We start from the raw sequence: 21,913 nt of genomic DNA, 5'->3' as shown, positions 1-21,913 counted from the left end.
CCAGAAAGAGGACTGAGGGGAAACTCCTGCTTGAAGGATGGAAAGACAGATTATTCTAAGGCCAGGTCTACACTACACCTGTTAAAGCGGAACAGCTATATTGCTGCGGCTGTAGCGCAATAGTGTAGACACTTTGTACATCAACGGAAAGGAGTTTTCCATTGCTGCAGTTAATGTCACTCTGAGAGGCAATAGCTAGGATAACAGAAGAATGTTACCGTTGACCTATCCACATCTACAGTGGGGCTTAAGTTGACCTAAGTATGGTGCTCAGGGTACAAGATTTTTTACAACCTTGAGCGACGTAGCTAGATGGATCTAATTTTTAAGTGTAGACCAGGCTTAAGGCAAAGAGGCCCAAGCCTCAACCCCAGTCCCAGAAAGAGGGGTAAGGGGGAACTCCTGTTGAGAGGAGAGAGAGAGACTGACTATCTTAAGGCAAGGGGCAGAGAAAACTGGTAGCAATTACAATCCTGCTGCTGCAGAGAAGAATCTGAGACTGGCTTTTAGGAAACACTTCCATACCTGGCCTCAAGAGAAGCCACAATGAACCACAAAGTCAAGGTGAAGACCACAGAATCTGCAGATCTTGTGACGTTGCTGATGAGCAAGGTAAAAGTAGGAGCAACCCAGGAAAAACAGTGGAGTTGAAGAAATGATCCTTAGCCACCTAAACAAGCCAGCTCTCTGTTCCAGCCTAAGAACCCTGGATTCCCCTAGCTCTTCCCTGGACCAAGAGGGGAATCGTGGATGTCAAGAATAAAAGAAGCAAAGACCTGATAGAGGCTGGGATTGAAGGCCATTAGATCTTGTTTACTATCTTTTTGGACTTTTTGGGTAACTTGCAGGAACGGGAATGGACTGAGCAGTGGCATAGTTGGAGGGCTAGGCCACAGACAGCAGACTGTTGTAGCACCAGAATCAACTAAGGGGGGTGCTAGACTGAGAGAACCCTGGCAATGCCAAACCTGGATGCTAGGAGGCCCTCTGGAGGTGAGCGGTGTGATTACAGCCCATAAACCCTCAGGGATGGAATTGAATTGAATTTTGCTCCTTGTTGATTTGTAACCTCATAGCTGTTCCTATTAAAGTTTAGAAGCCAAAATAATTGCTCTGGTCCAGAGGTGCTGAAACAGTTTTTATAGCGGGGGTGCTGAGAGCCATTGAACCAAATTGTAAACCCTGTATGTAATGGAAACCATGTCAAGCCAGGGGCGTGGCTGCACCCCCCAGACCCATTAGTTCCAGCACCTATGCTCTGGTCTGCCTTCTCTCAAGGAGCTTGTTTCTGTGCTGTTTTAGAATGCTTTTCAATGTACCCTAGGCAGACAATTAAAGAGAAAGGGAAAAACTGTTGCAACAGAAAACGTAATATTTTCCTTCTAATTATTTGTAGTGCTGATAGTCAGGGATAATAGTCAGTCTCCTTGTATTGGTATGTAGCAAGGCGGAGCACTCACCGCTGCAGCGCCTCCTGCTGGTTGGTCTGGGAATTAGCTCTTCCAGCTTCAGAGCACCTCCTGGTGGCCAGTGTCTCCTTTGCTGCCTCCTGCTTCTCTCTCTTCTCCACCACACTTTAGTTCAGGCCCCACCTCCAGGCCTGCGGTGCCCCTTTGTCCAGGCACTGCCCCCTGGCAATACCCACAATCAGGGGTCCTCCCCTCCCTGGGGAACCCCAATTCCTCAAAGCCCACCTTGCCTCAGTGACCAACTGCCAGTCTTCATCTAGCCCCTTTTCTCAGGGGCAAACTGTAGTCTGAAATGGCCACTCATCATTAGCAAAGGGGTTTGGACCTGCTGCCTCTTCCTGGCCTGGCTGTACTGCTGCAGCCTCAATACCCCCACAGGCCCTTTTAGCTTGGCCTCAGCCTGGGGACTCGCCTGGCGAAAGTGCCCCAGCTCTGCCTGTCCTTGCCCAACACTGCTCAGTTTGGGATTCCCGCCAGTAGCCAGGTCCTTCCCACGCCACCAGTGGTGTGAGACTCCCCCTGCCTAGTTCCCAGCCCTTTTATCAGGGCCAGCTGGACCCTAATTGGGTGTGGCCACACCTGCAGCTGCCTACCCAATTAGCCTCCCTCAGCTGCTTTCAGCCCCAGCCCTCTCCAAGGGCTGGCTTTTAACCCTTTCCAAGCTGGAGCGGGTTCTGCCCTGCTACATGGTACTGTACAAACACATCGGAAGACGTAACTCCTGCCCTGAAGAGCTTTGTCAAATGTGTATTATTATTTAATACTCTGGATTTGAATTTAGGGTTTCAAATAATTAATTCGCTAATCCAGTCCAAGAACTTACTGGTCTTCTAGAACAGTACTTGTTCCAAAGACACAGTTAGATGCCCAAATACTAGTGGGTATTGTAATACTTTTATTGTGTCTTTTTCAACACATTCATCTAATGGTGCATTTTTTTTTTTTGCAGACAATACTGTCAAGTATCTAAATCCCATGTTACATTTTTCAGGGAATATTCTTCCATCATTAGTAGCAGTTAGGCAAGGAAATCTCTTGTGTATCAATGGGAGAATAAATCCCTGTAAGTTAACAGTAGAACAGTTGCCGAAAATTAAATTAATTTTAATTTTCATTGCATGTACTTTGCTAATGAAAGTTAACCAGAATAATAGTATATTGTATTTCTAATGGTTGGTAGGGAGGAAGGAAAAAACATTCATTAACTAATTCATTATGTGAAAAGATTCACTAAAAGCCTCCTTTGTCTTAAGAAAAAGAAGCAGAGGAAGATGAGTAAGAGAGAAGGAAGATCTTGTTAAGGTACTGGACTGGGATGCAGTTCATGTCTCTGGCCAAACCACTTAATCTTTGTGTCTCAGTCCTCCATCTGTAAAATCAGCATTGAGACTTCCTTTCTGTCTTATCTATTCAGATTGTGAGCTCTTCTGAGCACTGACTGTCTTTACTGGGACCTATATGAGCTACTGTTACACAGATAATAAGTCTGTTGAAATTACTTACACAGGAAAGATGTGCCATCATTTCTTCCTACCACCTACGAAAAGAGTATTAGAAAATGCTATTGAGTCTTGTTGGAGAAGCATGTTTTGTACCTTCACTCTGATCCTTTCTTATTCAGGAATTTATTGATGAAGGGTATGTTATTATGTGGATGTTCTTCACCTTCCTCTCAGCAAGGCTCTTTCTCATAAATATCTGCTGTGAAAATGGAAGAGGTTTTCCTGTGGAGTAATAGGTTGTTGGCAAATAACATCTTATACAAACTGCCTGACTGCTGAGAGTAATAATGTTAAACACTGTTGAAGTTAAAGGGCTATCAAAAATAAATGAAGAAAATTTGAAAAAATGAAGTTAGCGATGGCAGTTTGACCATGAGCTGGTCTTAGACAATGGTTTTTGAATGAAAGGGTACAGTTAGAGAAAATTACAACTTTCCATTTACAGATGTGTGCTGGAAAAAGTTTCATGGTCAAAAAGTTGTTGATAATTTTACTTTCTATTTCCGGCATATATTTAAAATATCTTTGAATTGTTTACGGCTCTGGCACTGATGCTGTATCCGCCTTTTTATTGTGTTCTTTTAGCATTGTCTGTTTCTCTCTTCAGATTCTAACTGTGACTTCCAGAAATTGTACTAATGCATGTGCTTTTATTAGCTTCAGAGGAGCAGAGTGAGCTAGAAGACGGAGTTTGTGGCTGAAAGCCAGGAACTCCTGAGTTCCAATACTATCACTACAATGTTATGATTACATCAATATTCATGTGCTGTAATTTAAAATTTGTATTGTAACTGCTGGGTTTCAGGATGTTGATTTCTTTCTTTTATTTATTCTTAGGCCACCTCCATCTGGATATCTTGATAATGAGAAACCAGAAATTTGCTCAGTTTTCCCACTTCACTTCCAATTAGTCTTCATCAGCTGGGGTATAGTTATCTCTGAAGCAGTTTTCCTTATAGAAAGCTATATTTCTAATAGCTTTCAGAAATCACTGTACAGTAACTCATCTCTTTGAAGGTTCTAAAGTGAATTCTAATTCAATCTGAGTCCTGTTATTTAAATTCTATAATATTGCATGAGCTTTTCCTTTTGAGCACCAGGAGTAGAATGTCCATTTGCATTCCTTCAGAGCTCTACTTGCAGAAAATGAGGTAGACTGACAATTGACTGACTTATTGAGCAAGGATCTTCATTCTTTTTTCTTTTTGGAACCAGACATTATTACAGAGTGCATTTCCACCCTTGAAATTAGGATAACTATCTTTTTACTGACTTCCTTGTAAAGCGCTTTGAGATCTTCAGATGAAAAGTGCTGTAGAAAAGCTAGGTATTATTATTTTGTTGCTTTGATTTCTTTCTGTCAAATTTTAACTAGGTTCAGTAATGTTAATATCACAAATGAAAGGGAAGAAGACTGTTGGGACAAAAACTTGAGGACCATTTGTAGTGAGTGGCATTTCCATGTCCACTGTGTCAGGTCTGGGCTTGTCTATACTTCCAGCTAAATTGGCACTGCTGTGATCGATGCAGTGGTGTCGATTTAGCAGGTCTGGTGAAGACAAGCTAAATTGATGGCTGAGTGCTCTCCCGTCAACATCTGTACTTCACCTTCCCAAGAGGTGGAAAGTAAGTTGGCAGGAGAGCATCTCCTGTCAACAGCACGGTGTAGACACTGCTACAATTCAACCTAAGTTATGTCGACTTCAATTATTTAACTTACTTACGTAACTGAAGTAGCGTAACTTAGGTTGACTTAAGCATTAGTGTAGACCAGCCCTTAGAGAGGGAGTGTGGTCTGGTGATTACTAGACTAGGAGCTAGGAACTCATATTGTAATGTCAGCTCTAGTACGGTTTTGCTGTGTGGCATTAGGACAGTCTCTTAGGCCTGGTCCCCACTAAGCCCCCACTTCGGACTAAGGTACGCAAATTCAGCTACGTTAATAACGTAGCTGAATTCGAAGTACCTTAGTCTGAACTTACCGCGGGTCCAGACGCGGCAGGAAGGCTCCCCCGTCGATGCCGCGTACTCCTCTCGGCGAGCTGGAGTACCGGCGTCGACGGCGAGCACTTCCGGGATCGATCCGGGATCGATTTATTGCGTCTTAACCAGACGTGATAAATCGATCCCAGAACATCGATTTCCTGCCGCCGGACCCTCCGGTAAGTGAAGACGTACCCTTAGGGTGAGATTTTCAAAGGCAGCTAAGTCCTGTTTTCAAAAGTGACGTAAGCATTTAAACTCCTTGAAAGTCAATGGGACTTAGAATCCTAAGTTCCTAGGCTATTTTGAAAATAGGACTTAGACTCCTAAGTCACTTAGATGTTTTTGAAAATTTTACCTCTGTATGCCTATATCCAAATCTGTATAATAGGGGATGTTAATACAATACATTGTTACTCCTCTCACTAGATACTGTGACTAATTGTTTGGACTGGACTTTGAACATATAAAAAGTTATATACATTTTAATTATTATTCTAAAAATAATAATGTGACTGCTACCTTGCTGAATCATTTATTATATGCTAATCTTACTAGAAAAAAGATATGCGATCAAGATTTCCTATCAAAGCAAGATTTCATCTCCCTATGTATGGCCGAACAAAAATGCAATTCATTCTTCTTTATAATATCCCTTATTGTTCTTCCTTACTAATACATATAGTTTAGAGATTATTGTATTCTAAATTAAACATCTTAATGTAAATAAGCACAGTTTGATCGCCCTTTATGTCACTAAGTTTAGTACTGTAATGGTTTTTTTTTTCATTAACATCAGAATTTGGGATAGGAGAAAGTATAAAGTAGGATGGAAAATATAGTGAAGAAAAAACTAGATAACCATTGGTCACTGCTAGGAAGTTAATTTAAAATCTATTTTCTAAAGCAGCTGCAACATCATACTAAAGACTCAAAGTGAAAAATGAACAGGAGTACTTGTGGCACCTTAGAAACTAACAAATTTATTAGAGCATAAGCTTTCGTTGGCTACAGCCCACTTCTTCGGATGCATATAGAATGGAACATATATTGAGGAGATATATATATACACACATACAGAGAGCATTAACAGGTGGGAGTTGTCTTACCAACTCTGAGAGGCCGATTAAGTAAGAGGAAAAAAAACTTTTGAAGTGATAATCAAGATAGCCCAGTACAGACCGTTTGATAAGAAGTGTGAGAATACTTACAAGGGGAGATTGATGATGCACTGGAGAGGTTTTAGTTTGCATTGAATCTAAGATGTACAACCGATCCTGAAAGATGATCCCTCACTCTCACAGATCTTGGGAGACAGACCTGTCCTCGCTTACAGACAACCCCCCAACCTAGAGCAAATACTCACCAGCAACCACACATCACTGAACAAAACCACTGATCCAGGAACCTATCCTTGTAACAAAGCCTGATGCCAACTCTGTCCACATATCTATTCAAGTGACATCATCATAGGACCTAATCACATCAGCCATACCATCAGGGGCTCGTTCACCTGCACATCTACCAATGTGATATATGCCATCATGTGCCAGCAATGCCCCTCTGCCATATACATTGGCTAAACCGGACAGTCTCTACGCAAAAGAATTAATGGACACAAATCTGACATCAGGAATCATAATACTCAAAAACCAGTGGAAGAACACTTTAACCTGTCTGGTTATGCTCTAATAAATTTGTTAGTCTCTAAGGTGCCACAAGTACTCCTGTTCATTTTGCGGATACAGACTAACACGGCTGCTACTCTGAAACCTGTCAGAGTGAAAAATGGCTATGTTAGTCAGTTTCCTTAGTGACTATTTTGGAGGAAGTTTTGTTGTCCAGATTGCAGGAAGATCAGCACTGTGACATCTGTATATAGATATTTATTTCACATTATTAACAACAATGCTTTTTGAGAGCCAAGTGGTTTAAATGTGACAATGATGTTATTACGCCAAGGGTAATTTTATAATTGTAATTTGTATTGTTGTGAGCCAAGAGATAGTAGCTTGTAGTATACTCATAAGCTTACAGTTTGTGGGTGTTTGCAGTTAGATATAAGGACTCTGTTTCACATATAGCATCTGTAAATACATAATTCCAATAATATCATTCAAATAGCAATATCTGGGTAACAGAGTTTGATAGCTGAATCATTTAATGAGTGTAGAGTATAAAATAAAACTTGCCTTTAATTATATTACATGTTATATAAATCTGTTATGCAGACTGCTGACTGAACTATTCAAAGGTCAACTCTTGATTTACAAAATCCCAAAATACTGCCAGGTTCTAAATTAATCAATAATTATTATTTCTATTGTATTCCACTCCCAGAGGCTGCATAAACTAATGCTACTTGTATTGGGAAAATAACTTGGGTCACTAATTTTAGTTTGCATTTAATTTCTGTATCAATAAGGCAAAAGGGGAATTGGGAGAACGGCAAATGCTGTACAACTTCAGTCTGATCACAGCTAATTTCAAAAGTTGTTTAGGGAATGATTCCATTCGTTCACTATGTTTTGTGCAGGAATGCTGCTGTTGTAAAATGATGTTGTTTGTTTATTTGGAAAGCCGCGTTAATCCAGGATGCACAGTAGGCCTTGGAACTAAATATTTGAAGAACGTCTTAGAGAAGAAAATCAGGGCTTGGGATTTTTCTGGCATTTTCTATTCAAAGGGGCCTATTCTGTTTGTGAACAAGTGATTTATTCAAGTTTCATTTATAGCTTAGGCCAAAATACAGGGACCCAGTACCCACCTTAAGCACTTGGCACAGTATTGGCTGTCTTTGTGGGTTTGGGGGAGAATCCTGGAGGAAGGAAGGAATCAATCCTTCCAGGCTATAAAGTTGATGTGGAGCTGCTATTTGAGAGGATATTTCAGTCAAATAGTTTCAGTACAATAGCCAAAAGGGAGAAGAGTGGAGAATCCTATATAGCGGTGGACCACTGGACTCTGATCTAATCAGATTTCCTTAAGAAAGCAGATTGATGAGAGGTGTTCAGGGAAAATTCAGGGCTGCAGGGAATGAAGTTGGGGGAGCGGGGCAGGTTTCAGGAAGCTACAGAATTCAGCTTTGGTTGAGAGTCAAGAACTCATGAGTTCTAATTCCTAGCCTTTCATCTGAGATAGTATGAATTAAGGCTCCTGCATAGAGTAGTAGGCTAGTCAGAAATTAGTATGTAGGCATGTGTCCTGAGTCTGCACCTTGTCTTTTGTTTCATTTTGTTTGTTTTAAACAAAAATTTATTTTGTCTTATTGAAGTTATATCAGTACTTGAAAGAAAACTGAAATGTCCATTTTAAGATACTGTGATGCTCTGTACCTCGGGGGAACACCCTACACCCCCATGTTCATCTTTATAAAATGATTGTGTGGTATCCAATGAAAAGTTTGTTATGTTGGGTGTCTTCAGAAGGCTCATGATGCACCGAGCATGGTAGTTATAGTGATGTTATAGGAATTGTTACAGTAATGGTATAGGTTATAATTTCACGTATGTAGTTATGAGGCTGAAAACGTGTCCTCATGGCTTAAAATAATCCCTGGCAAAAACTCTTCAAGAGCAGAGAGGTAGTTCACACCTCATCAGGGCTGGTATGGGACAAACCAAGCCCAGCATCACAAGAACAAAAGATGCTGGCAGCAACAAAAGAATCTGTTAGACTCTCGAGTGAGTCACCCCCCTTCCTTTGGTCAGTTTGGGACTACAATGAGGTAATGCTCACCTGACTCTGAAAGGGGTGAGGGGGGGGCAAAGCCAAGAGGGAAGAAATGACATGATAAAAGGGAGAGACATTTGCCATGCTCGCTCTCTCTCTCTCTCTCTCCCTCCTACATCTAAAGACACCACACCAAGCGACTGAAGCGCTGATCAAAGGGGAGAGCCTGGCTGAAGGGCAACGAGCCAGCCTGTGGTGAGAAGCATCTAAGTTTGTAAGGGCATTGAAGTGTTAAGATCAGCTTAGAATGCGTTTTGCTTTTTATTTCATTTGACCAAATCTGACTTTTTATGCTTATAATCTTCTTATAAAACTTATAATCACTTAAATCAAGGGGGGGAGGGATAGCTCAGTGGTTTGAGCATTGGCCTGCTAAACCCAGGGTTGTGAGTTCAATCCTTGAGGGGGCCACTTAGGGATCTGGGGCAAAATCAGTACTTGGTCCTGCTAGTGAAGGCAGGGGGCTGGACTCGATGACCTTTCAAGGTCCCTTCCAGTTCTAGGAGATGGGATATCTCCATTAATTTATTTATTTATTTATTTTAAATACATTTATTTATTTATTTAAAATCTATCTTTATAGTTAATAAATTTGTTTGCTTATTCTACCTGAAACAGTGCGTTTGGTTTGAAGCATGTCAGAGGCTCCTCTTGGGATAACAAGCCTGATACATTTCAATTTCTTTGTTAAATTGATGAACTCATATAAGCTTGCAGCGTCCAGTGGGCATAAGTGGACACTGCAAGATGGAGGTTCCTAGGACTGTGTCTTGGACTGGAGGTAATGGCTAGTTTCAGTCGGTTGCACAATCCAAGGAGCAGCTTACATGCCAGAGGCTGTGCATGAACAGCCCAGGAGTGGGAGTTCTCACAGCAGAGCAGTCTAAGGCTGGCTCCCAAAGTCAAGGATTGGACCTAGCAGATCACCGGTCCGGATAACACCAGAGGGGAACATCACAGATACTCCTTTATAATTTAAGAATAGTTTCATTTTACAAAAGTAAAGAAGACACTTCTATGTCTTTTTAGTACTTTTGGTGTGTGTGTGTGTGTGTGTGTGTGTATATATATGTGTATGTGTGTATATATGTGTGTGTATATATATAATATAAAATCAAAACCTTGAGATATGGATATGAAGATTTAAAAAATCAAGAAGTGCATGCATTTTGCATTTCTGATTTCAACAAGCTTCACAAGGACTATTTCTTTCCTCTTTTATGCATTGAGCAGTATCTTTGAGCGGTAACTGTAAAGATGGCCAAATGACCTGTATAGACTCTCTCTTTTAAGTATACTTATTAAAATAGTGTATGTGATAATTTGGGGGATTTGTGTATATCTAATGAATTCTGGTTGATGTTAGGAAATTGCTGCATTATGGAATGCCTCAGTGTATGTGGATTCCACCACTTGCTTTCAGGTTTGCAGACCAGGGTTAGAGGTGGGATGTTAAACCTTAATGGTTGCCTCTTCAGGTGGAAACGTCTTGAGGCAATGAATTGGCTGAAGCTAGGAGACTAGTTCCTCCATCTTCTTTGTAGGAAGGGAGAAGTGCCAAGTGGAAAATCCCCAGCAGCAGAACAAAGAAACCGGGTGTAGTTGGTGGGACATATAAATGCAAGGGACTCTCAGACACACAGGAATGTTGGTCAGGAAAGAGGCATGCTTTTGTAGCAGTGGGGCGCTGTTTAATTCTGCGACCAGCTGAGGAAGATGGAAGCTAGCTGACCTGGGGGGGGGAGAGAGAGAGATCCTCCATGATTCAGAGGAGAAGCCGTGTGCAGAAAGGGGAACCTGGACTCCTCAGAGGACTGTGCCCAAGCCCAAAGAATTCTCCAGAGTGGCGAGGTACCCGAGGCAGGGAAATGCATACAGATGTATTTTTGTCTACATCTGTGCATTTCTCATGCTATCTAAGTAAAGAGTAATTTGTTTTAGAATCCTGTGGAACGTCTGTTTGTGTGTCTGTTTTACTTCACTATCATGTGCTCCTGACGAGGTAAACGATAAACCCAGAAAGCCCACATGGCTGGAGGTCTGGGAGAGGGTATGTTTAAGCTATGGGAGAGCCTGAGGAGTCAGCAGTGGTCCCAGGGGCAAGGGAATTGGATTGTTTGGTTGCAACTCTCAGGAGGAGGTGCAAAACAGAGGATCTGCCCTCTGAGAGTATATTTAGAGACCGTATTCAGGGACTGTGCCTGGGATCTGTTCAGACTCAGGAGGCTTAAAGCACAAAGGGCCCAGTGAGATGGGCTCCAAATAGAAGATCCTGGTGAGTGTCAATACAGAGGGAGCTCTATCACAGCTGTGTATGTAACAGTGTGATACTAGTTTAGTGTGTTTACTAAAATATACTTTATGTATATATGTGCGTTTGTGTGTTTTGTTTTTACAGAATAAAGTAGTCCGTTGTCTGCAATGTGGGAAATGTGGGATTGATCCCATTCCATGAGGAGTTTGTTTAAGTCTTCTGCTAGGAGGAGAGTAAAGATGACACAGGATATTAAATGGGGTGTGGGGCCCGCAGGCAGAAGTAAAGGGATCTTCAAGGCTCCATTAGGAAGCTCAGGTACTATAGAGGGGTTGAGGTACATATAAGAACCAAACTAAATAGATGTAGACTGTTACAGGGTGGGAGGAACCTACATACAAATCCATTGGACAGTAAAACTGTTAGCATTTACCTGCCCCAAAGGTGTGAACGATGTGCTTACAATTTGCATAAGTAACAGATGATCAGCTTTAGTATTATTTAAACTTTGGTTTTGTATTTTGTGTATTTAAAATGGACTACTTTGTCTGAAAATAATCTATTATTAGCTTCTGCAATGATTTATCATAATTGGCTACTATAAATCCATTTCAAATAGACACATGAATTTCAAGAATCACTTCCCTTAGGCAGCATGAGTTCAAACTGCTAGGTAGACATTTTTCCCCCCTGAATTCATATGCAAGTGTAAAAAATTTTATGATGTTGCTTTAATGAGACCCACTGGGATTTAAGATTATTTATCTAAGCCCTTATTAAACACAAAACAATTTCTGTGTTTAGCCATGCAAAGCACAGTTCCTCCTCAGACAATGCAGTGTGTTTTAGGAGTTGAATAGGACTTGATGGAGTGTAGCAGAAATCAAGGAAAAAAGTTATTTTTCCCACTGAGTATACATCGCCTAGATAAGCACTAACAACTGCTGTAAAAGAATTAAACCGACTGCACCTCCTGAATTTTAAGGCCATTTCACTTGGTTAGAGGAATGGGTGTTGGAAAATACTACTACCACTGCCAAAAGAAGGAGCTGGATACTGCTTGAGACACCAGTAGCAGGAATCAGACTGTAGAAAGGAGCCTGCCCCAAGCCCTAGCAGAAGACTGTATTTTCCTGTGTAATTACTTCTTTCTCTTCATCCACTCAACCTCCAGGTTTTTGCATTACTTCCTGTTCTTGGCTTGTGACCTCAGGTGCTCCTTTCACACACAGCTCTACTCGGGCCTCCTTTAGCTGGGAGCGCTGCCTCAGCTTTGTTTTGCTGGATCTGTAGGGAATGGAGAATTAAAGAGGAATGTAGTTGCTGGGACACTATCCTCTTAGCTCCAACTTTGAACCCCAGACGGAGGTCAGGAAATGAAGGCCTTGCCAGGCAGGGCCTGGACATAACAAATTTGATCTAAAATAAAGTGGTGAAATTAAATCAAGTAAAATCCGAGATGAGGATTTTTAAGAAAAAGGGACTTCATAAAAATCCAGTGTGCAGTAGGATGAAAAGTTCCAAACACACTTTTAAAACAGTAGATTTATTCTGTCATTGATTTTGACATCTCTCTATTGGAAAATACTATTTATGTGATTTTTTTTTTATACTGTAAATCCCCCTCACCCACACCTCACCCTCACCTTTCCTCCTCTCTCAATGAATTATTAATTCCTAACATTATCCTCTGTAGCAGACTGATGTTCATAAACACCTACACCATATCAGTTCTTTTTATATATTTATTTTTGAGTACATTTCTACCATTTTCACCCCCACTATCTGCTGTTTCAGAATAAGCTTTGCCTCTAACCTCTTATTCCTATTCCTTAGTACCAAGATTTCATGATCTGTCTCTCTTGCTAACATTTCAAAGCTAATGGATGAATTCCAGTCTGTAATCATCCAGTAGGACTGCTGAAGCATCAAGGAAATTGATATTGCAATCTCTTGAAACTGAGTTCATCACCTCTTCAAGCATGGCCAGATTTCATTGGATAGGGCATTCCACAGTAAATCTTTTCTCAAACTTCAAACTCCTCTTAGCAGGAGAAAAATGCATAAAGCTGCATAGTTTGCTGGAAAGCCTTAAAGGTTTAAGTATCAGGGGTAGCCGTGTTAGTCTGAATCTGTAAAAAGCAACAGAGAGTCCTGTGTCACCTTATAGACTAACAGATGTATTGGAGCATAAGCTTTCGTGAGTGAATACCCACTTTGTCAGACGCATGTGGGTATTCACCCATGAAAGCTTATGCTCCAAAACGTCTGTTAGTCTATAAGGTGCCACAGGACTCTTTGTTGCTTTTTAAGGGTTTAAGCCACTCAAGAAAAGGCGAATTTTCTAAAGTCAATGTCAGAAACCTTATTTGGGACCTTGACAGTGTAAAATACACTAATACTCTGATCTTCACTGTGAAGGATCCCATTCATCAAGGTTTCCATGTATGTATAATGAGCATCTGCTGAAAGGGATGGTATTCATCAATATGGATTGCTCCACACACAAGGGGATGTGCATGCAGGTTGACTATGCACCACCTAAGAGTGAGCTGTGGAAAAGGATACACTGCATAATGTTCCAGTTGATAAATCCATAAACCTTAACTGTAGTAGATCTGGCAGCTCAGCATAATGATTTTGAAGGTTTTCTGAAGAAGTGCACCACTGGGCTGATCTGGCTTACACAGCTAACCATTAAGCAGCACATGCACACTTTTTACAGAGTGAACCTTGCAGTGTTAATACAGGTTTTACAAAAGACTCTGAGATCATCTTGAGTGACTTTGTCAATCAAACTAGAAATGGAAAAACTGCAGAGTTAACCTCTCCTCTCCATCCTCTAAAATCCTTTCCTCTTTCCGTAGTGCTGATACTCACATCGCTCCTATGTGATGTATAACGTCATCAGTTGTTTCTTCATTTCTACTTGTTTCTAGGTACATTTTTTTTCATTCTTTTGGACAACTTGCCTTTTTAGGCTATGCTGTCATTTGTGAGGTACTCAAATACTGCTGCCAGGGAATAGCTAGAGAGATTGCCATTTTACTGATAACAGCATGATCTACTCTCCCTCACTTTGGGTCTATTCTTTGGGTGCTGTTCCCCTGGGGAATTGCTCCCGCACTTGCCTCTGTTGCAGCTGTGTGCTGGGAGAAACATATGGCAACTCCTTGGAAAAATTCCACCACCCAGTGGTGGGGGGGTTGGAGTCCCTTGTGTATAATGAAGCTAAGCCCTGCTTTTTATGCATTGCTGTATCATACTTACTGGTGATGAATTACACTTGGAGATCATACAATGGGAAAAGTAAATAAGAGGTCCTCCTGTCTCTGAGCACAGGCATTTATCAGACAATGAGTTTCACTGAGTAAAGGGGAGCAATTTTGAGAACCTCTTGTTAAAATGTTGGCTGCAATATAATTACTTCTCCACTGCTGCTTTTAGAATTTCCAAGCAGCAGCAGTGTAAAAATACCTTGATTCTACTGCTGCTTGGGAAAGCTCTGATCAACAGCAGAGGCACTAGAGCTGTCTGTATGCAGACTCAGGAAGAAATCACTACATTAATTTACATTTTGGAAAATCTTCTACACTATCATAAGGACTAGAAGCATTAAAAAAAAATCCCAGTCTAGCAAATGGAGTTGCAGTATTAGAAGTACTAAAAGATGTCAGTGCAAGCTGAGACTTGTGGCACACCTGGCTGATCAGAATTGGCAAGGAATGCCTCAGCCCATTGCTGAACAGAGTGCATTCTGTCAGGGAGACTGATATTCATCCAACCTCCCTGAAAGACATATTAGTCTAGATGTTCTTAAAAAGAAATCCCTCAGTGCCAGCCCCCAGCTTACTATTGTCTAGTCTCATGTATATCATTCCTGGGCAAGATTATCAAGAAGAGGTAGATAGCAAACCACCTCTAGCAGCCTCTGCCCTCCATTAACATCCTTCTCTGTCTGGTATCAGGCCAAGTCATGGTACAGAAATATCATTGACTGGGAAACCCCTTAGTTGGGATGGACAGAGGTGAAATATTGATTTTGATTGTTTTTCAGCTGCTTTGACACAATTGATCACAAGATACTGCTTCTTTGCCTATATTTCCTGGCAGGAAATTATGGAACGACAGTAAACCAGCTACTCTAATTCCTTTTAAACATATATGGGGCCTGTATAGTTCAGTGCTGTCACTGCTAATGTTTGATATCCGTGTGCAACTATTAGGAGCAATTGCAAAATTATGTCTGAGATATTACAGAAAGGTTCCTGAGACTTATCCATCCCTCTGACCACTACCCCATGCTGCTCAGACACATGAGCAGTAATGATTCTGCCACATATGACCCCAAGCAGATTTGCAGTGGCTATAGGGATCCGGGACCAAGGGTGAAGGGGTTGGGGCACAGTTTGTGTTCTCATCCATCCTCCTGGTTGAGGGTAAGGACACAGGCAGGGACAGGTACATCTTAGAGATCAGAAGAAGCTCTGCTGGGCAGAGATGGCTTCTAGCTGACTGAGAAGGGGAAGAGCATCTTTGTACACCAACTCGCCAACCTAACGAGGAGGGCTTTAAACTAGGTTCAAAGGGGGCAGGTGACAAAAGCCCCCGAGTAAGCAAAAAAAGGGTGAGGGATGGGCTGGACATTTGGAGGGAGCAATGGAAAAGTACAACAGTCATAGGAGCAACAAGAAGGAAATCAGTGGGGGAAATCTGCTCAACATTTTAGTTGTCTATACATAAATGCAAGGAATGTAGGGACTAAGGAAGAAATGGAAGTATTAGGACATAAGCTAAATTATGATTTAATTGGCATCACAGAGACTTGGTGGGATAAGTCTCATGACTAGAATATTGGTATAGAAGGGTATAGCTTGTTCAGGAAGGACAGGCTAGGAAAAAGAGCAACAATAATCAAAAGTGCCACCTTCTATCACTGACTATCCCATTCCTCCTTGGCAGTGATCAGCTATTGTAGTCCATGTTTGAATCAGCTCCAGTCAGAACTACTGTTTCAACGAAAAGTTCAACAAGTTGTGACTTAAAAGCATAGTAGCCTTGCCTCTTCTTCACAGAACAGACCCATTAAATTGAAAGACCGCACATTGTAAAGCACTGTTCACACAACATTTATGAGAGTAATTTGACTCTCCTTTTAATGGGAGGCACATTGGTTCGCTGCTGGGAATTCTGCAAATTACACTGAACTCTGGAACTATGACAATAACTTTGCATACCATAGATATTAATGAGCAGCCACAACAACCTTCAGCCAGTGCCCAGTAGGAGCTGAGCTTTTGCACTTCCTTGCTCTTGTAGGCTCTGAGTACCAGAGCTTCTGAATTAAAAGAAAGTGCAAGTTCTACTTTTGTACCTGACCTAGGTATAAATGATGCTGGGAATTAAGAAGTAGGTTCAGGGAAATAAATCATGAATGACAATTGAAAAAAAGGAAGGAAAGAAAATAGTTATATACAAGGATCTGTTCAGCTTTGTTGTTCAGAGCTCCTTCTTGTTTTGCATATACACTCCTGTGCTTTGCTCCTCAGCTGCCTCCTATGCCACTACATTACAGGAATTCACACTTCCTTTTTCCCCTTTCCACTTTGAGATTCGTTTCAGTGTAAAATCATCAGCGGTTTTTGTAACAATAGATAATATTGGGATTGATTTTTAGATTTATTTAAAATTTTAGCTGCTAGATCAAATTGACATTTAAAATGTACTAATTCATGTAGATTGCTAAATTTGTAATGCTATTCCTAATGTGATTGTTTACTGTGTCTTAGGATGTAACTGTGTGGTAAGGTGGCTTGATGTCCGTGAACTGGTGAACTAGGGTGACCAGATGTCCCAATTTTATAGGGACAGTCCCGTTTTGGGGGCCGGCCGGTAGTGAAGACGTACCCTTAGTGACTAACAAATCCGCATTAATTTTATGCCGTCTTCAGAGCATTTCAAGAATAATCATACTTAAAAGTGTGAATAATGTAGCCTCCTAGCATATTAAATGTGTATACACATCATCTAGCTTACCATAATTGTTTTTTCAATTAAACTGCTTTAAAAATGAAGTCAACAAAGACATTTTACTTAGCAAGCTTGTCCTTTAGTTCAGTAAAATCACCAATCCTTTAAAAGTTCTGAGGGTGGTGGAAAGGATAACTCAGTACTAATGAAGTGAGAGAGTCAGGACTGAGCATTTGTTATCTTTTCACATCAGATTTCTCAGTAAGGCCCCGATTCAGCAAAGCAGTTAAGCACTTGCTTAACTTTAAGCACATTCATAGTCTCATTTATGTGGTTTTTTGCACTGGGGCCTAAATATACAGTTTATGTAATAAGGTTAGAGCCAAAGAAGTCAAACTATCCCTGTGCCCTGGTGCTTGCATTCAGCAGTGCCTTATGTAAAACTTGCCTCATTTCTCAGTCATGGTCTACCACTCCTTAGAGTAGCACAGGCTATGATTTTTACAGAGGCAGCACAGTGAACTTGAGTTGTGATGGAGGAAAGCTGGGAAAAGAAGGGATTGTCTCACATTGTTCAAAAGCAACTTTTCTGGCCTATTACTGAGGATGATGAGTTCTGTAGGGAGTTGCACCCAAATTTCCTTGGCTGAAAGATGATTGCCATTGATATGCTCCAAAGAGTCTGTAAATCCCTGAGAGAAAGATAATGTAACGAAACAAAGTCCAGTGCAGTTTTTCAAATGACATAGATAACATTTTTCCTGGACTTGAAACATAAAAGGGTCTGATCTCTTATTGATGTGCAAGGGAATTTAAACAGGTACTGTTTATTAAGACTAGTGACTGTGTGCACATTTTCCATGTATTGATGCAAGACTTCTTCTGTCTGTTAACACTTCTTATGTGGGTTCAGGGAATGACAAAATAAATACATAATTCACAATTTTAATATCTTAAGCCTTGCACCATCAGGGTGAGGAGAACTTCTTCTGAGTCTTATTTTGACTAAATTGGGAGTAGAGGGTGCTCAGCTGCTCACATGGGATATCCCATAATTATGATTGGCATGATATCATTGTTCTCTGGAGTATAGAATGTTGGATGTGCTTACCTAAAGAGTCTGGTCAACTGTTTTGGTTGAGGATCTTTGACAATTTCACCACTAGTTTAATCTGAATAGTCATTGTCATTTTTTGTGAAGTTCACATTTGCAGTTAGAATCAATTTGTTAAACATCAGAAAATACTGGTTGACATTTTCAAAGCAATCTAGGTGATTTAGACACTATCTTCCATTCATTTTCATTGAAGATAGACAAATCCCCGAGACTTTGAAAAAATCTCTCATACTGTTTTAAATCTTTTTCTATCACACATACAACAGCAACATTATTTTCCTTGCTTTGTATCTTTTGCCCAGTATGGTAACATGATTATGATATCACTACCTGACTCCCTGCTGCAGGGATCAAGCCCTTAGGGAAAACTCTGGAAAGACACAATATACAAAACTACTAGGAAAAAGAGTAAAATGTTGTTCATGGCATTTAATTTTTTATTTCTTAATGTTTATTATTTTGTATCCTCCATTTTAAAAGATCAAAGCATAGAAAGACATACTTTATAGCAGTAGTCTTGTGGGCCCCCATTCAGCAGAATTCTATTCCATTCAGACTCTTATACATCCCTCATCGCTACAGTATTAGTGCACCACCCAGAAGTGCATTAAGCAATGTGACTAGCATTTGCAACATGACACTCTCCGTTCTCTCCATAAAGTTATGTGCGGTTCTTATTTTCTTTCTTTCTTTTTTTTTTAATTCTTTTATGTCTTCTGTGTTGGGGGTGGGAGTGTAGGCAAGGTCAAAGAAGTACACCTTGCAGTTGGCACAGAATGTGGTGATGTTTGATGTCGTCCCTAGATCCTGTGAAAGTTGTTGCACTGCATTTGGAGTGGCCCCAGAAAAAGCTCCCACTCTTGCACAAACGAGCTTTACCCTTGCAATGGACAGCTTCATTGTACTTGAGGAGCCAAGTTGTCAACTATGATCCTCATCCCAGAGCTTCAGAGATCTTTCATTTGTACTGGGCCCAGACCATTGAATGCCTTGAAGATAAAGGACTGAGACCTCGAATTTGATTTGTTAGATGGGAAGCCTGTTGGAGAGTGAAGGACAGGTTTGATGTACTTGTTGTAGCTTGTGTTGCTGAGGAATGCATTGCTGCTTTCTGTGTTAGCTAATTCATGCTAATACTATCCCAATTAAGCAGTATTCATTGCCATTCCCTGTTGCTAGACTACATAGGTGCCCAGAGAGACATCCCAATATTGGACAGCCTGATTAAGAAGATTGTGCTGTATTGCTTTTGGGTAATGAGACACATTTTTTTAAGCTCTGTGGCAAGCCTCTTTAAGAAATTTACTTTCCCATAAAAAGAGATTTCACATGAAGACTGAGATCTGCTATAAATAATCAACCACATCTGAACAAATTTATAAATAAACACTTCACACTAACGTTCATTGGAATCTAGTTATCTGTGAAGCAAAGACTTTATAATAAGAGGGGTGGGAAGTAATTAATATCTTTTTGGTAAAGTAGAAGAATTTGTTTTGGATGATATCTGGAAATTCACACTAGGCTAACCTCAGTATATTCAAGTAATTTGGAAAATTGCCTTTGCTACTTTAATTGTAAGCCTTTTTTCCCCAATGAGTGTACTAGATGATCTCTACAGTAACAGTATATTCTACTTTTAATTTCTACTATTCTAATCGATTTCTAAGTTGTATGTGGAGTATTTCAGGGGCTTGAGGTTTTTACCTCCTTTTGAATATTTACAGTACACGGTGCTTCTAGCTAAGAAAGCTATTGATTTTATTTTTAACTTATGACTAGGAAGAATTTTCCTAATAAGGAAATAGCTGGCAGGCATGACTGAATTTTAACAATGTATAAGGATAGAAGTAAGGATTTAGTGTCCAGCTGCAAAGCACACTCGTGTCCTTTTTGCTTAACTCAAGACGTGTGCTGTTCCTAGTTCAGAACCGTTTTGTTGAGTACATTTTACTGTATCTACCTGCTTTGGGGGTTGATTTCTAAACTTGACTCATGCCAACTGTCCAGGTTTATTTTCAGTGGTGAGTTGTCTGGTCATAAAAATTAGTCCAAACTAGAGACTTGTGTTTATACCCCTCTATTATCTACTTCCAATCTGGGTTCACCTTCATGGAATTTTGTGGCAGAAGAGGAAGTAGCAGAGGGATCCATACACTAGTCAAAATAGGGAAATATAAATAATGAACAGTGTTGAGGTACTCTTTCTGTACTAGCATCTTCGACCTGATCCTGCAAGGAGCAGAGTGCTTCCTGGGGATGCTGGTCCCACTAGATGCTTAGTACCTCCTAGGAGGCACTCGCCTCACATGACGGGGCCTTTTCCAGAGCTGGTGGCATGAAAGCAAGCAATACTTTCTCCTAGATGGCAGTTGAGATAGCTAGTCTATGCAAAATCAAAACAGGCTCTGTAAAATCAATAACTGCGTTAGAAAACAATGAAATACTCCATTTTTAGCAAAGAGGAGCTTTTCTTTCATCCACAAGGACAATTACAGAAGAAGAAAAACATTTTTTAATACTCCCTTGAGTGAGAGAGCAGAAGAAGAACAAAGAAGCAGAGAGTCTAATAAAACAATAGTAACTGCCCAAATATAAACTGGTCAAATTTCACATCAGGGAAGGTTTAGAGAAACAACTTTCAGCAATGTAAACCATGCTCTCTTGGATCAGCTAGTCTGAGAGCATGCAAAAGGAGCCATTATTCCTGATTTAGTACTAAGGAATCCATAGAGGTTGGTTTAAGAAGTAACTATAATTGAGCCACTATATAATTAAATCCATACAGTCATACATTCCAAGTTCAGAAGGGACCATTCTGATCATCCTGTCTGACCTCTTGTATAACACAGGCCATAGAACTTCCCCAACATCCTTGCGGAAAGAAACATCTCCAAAAATGAGCACATTGACCTATTTTAGAAAAGGTGGATTTAAAATAAAGTAAAAAAAATCACTTAAGTCAAAACTGAGAAAGTTAAAATCCTTGGATGCAGTATGGCAGCTGTTTCAGCATAGTGTATGTAATAGAGCCACAGGAATCCTCCATACTTCCAAACAAAAAAGGAAGAAGGGAGGCAAGGGGGGAGGAAAACAGTGTGATCAAATGCAAAAGTTCAAGAGGCCATTCAAGCCAAATGGGTATTTCTCAAGTAAAAATCCCCATCCCTGAGATGCCAATAAAAAGGAGCATAAACTGTGGAAGGTAAAACATAAGATAGAAATTTGGAAAACTAAGAGGGAGTGTGAAGAGAAAATAGATAACAAGAAATGTTTTAAGTATGGTACATAAGAAGCAGTAAGTCTGTCACAGAATCAGTGGGAGCTAGAGGACCAACGCTAAAGGGAGCAATTAAGGAAGGCAAGGATATTGCAGGTTGAATGAATGAATGAGAGAGTTCTTTGTCTCGGTCTATGCCACAGAGAATGGTGGGATGGTACCTGCTCTTTTCAGGTACTCGTAGAGATTCAGTTGTTGAAAGAGGAGGGACAAACTAGTGAATTTAACAGCAACAAGTCACCAGGTTTGGTTCATATGTTTCCAGGAGAGCTGAAGAAATGCGAGAATGAAGTGGCTGACCTGCTAATAAAAATATGTATTTAAGGCCTTGGCTACACTTACCGGCAAGTTCGACGGCTGGAAATCGAACTTCTGGGTTCGACTTATCGCGTCTAGTCTGGACGCGATAAGTCGAACCCGGAAGTGCTCGCCGTCGACTGCGGTACTCCAGCTCGCCGAGAGGAGTACCGCGGAGTCGACGGGGGAGCCTGCCTGCCGAGTGTGGACCAAGGTAAGTTTGAACTAATTCGAAATAAGGTACTTCGAACTTCAGCTACGTTATTCACGTAGCTGAAGTTGCGTACCTTAGTTCGAATTAGGGGGGGT

General features: G+C 40.7%; 1 protein-coding gene across 4 annotated transcripts in view; it reads left to right on the top strand.

Moving 5' to 3' along the window:
* Positions 1 to 21,913, top strand: part of UBE3D (ubiquitin protein ligase E3D) — a 112,163-nt gene that overhangs the window by 42,051 nt on the left and 48,199 nt on the right. The gene's annotated exons all lie outside the window — the stretch shown is intronic.

The sequence above is a fragment of the Chrysemys picta genome, chromosome 3 (genome assembly GCF_011386835.1).
Source record: "Chrysemys picta bellii isolate R12L10 chromosome 3, ASM1138683v2, whole genome shotgun sequence".
Taxonomy (NCBI): Eukaryota; Metazoa; Chordata; order Testudines; family Emydidae; genus Chrysemys; species Chrysemys picta.
The sequence above is the reverse complement of the archived record's forward strand: the minus strand, read 5'-3'. Positions and strand labels throughout refer to the sequence as shown.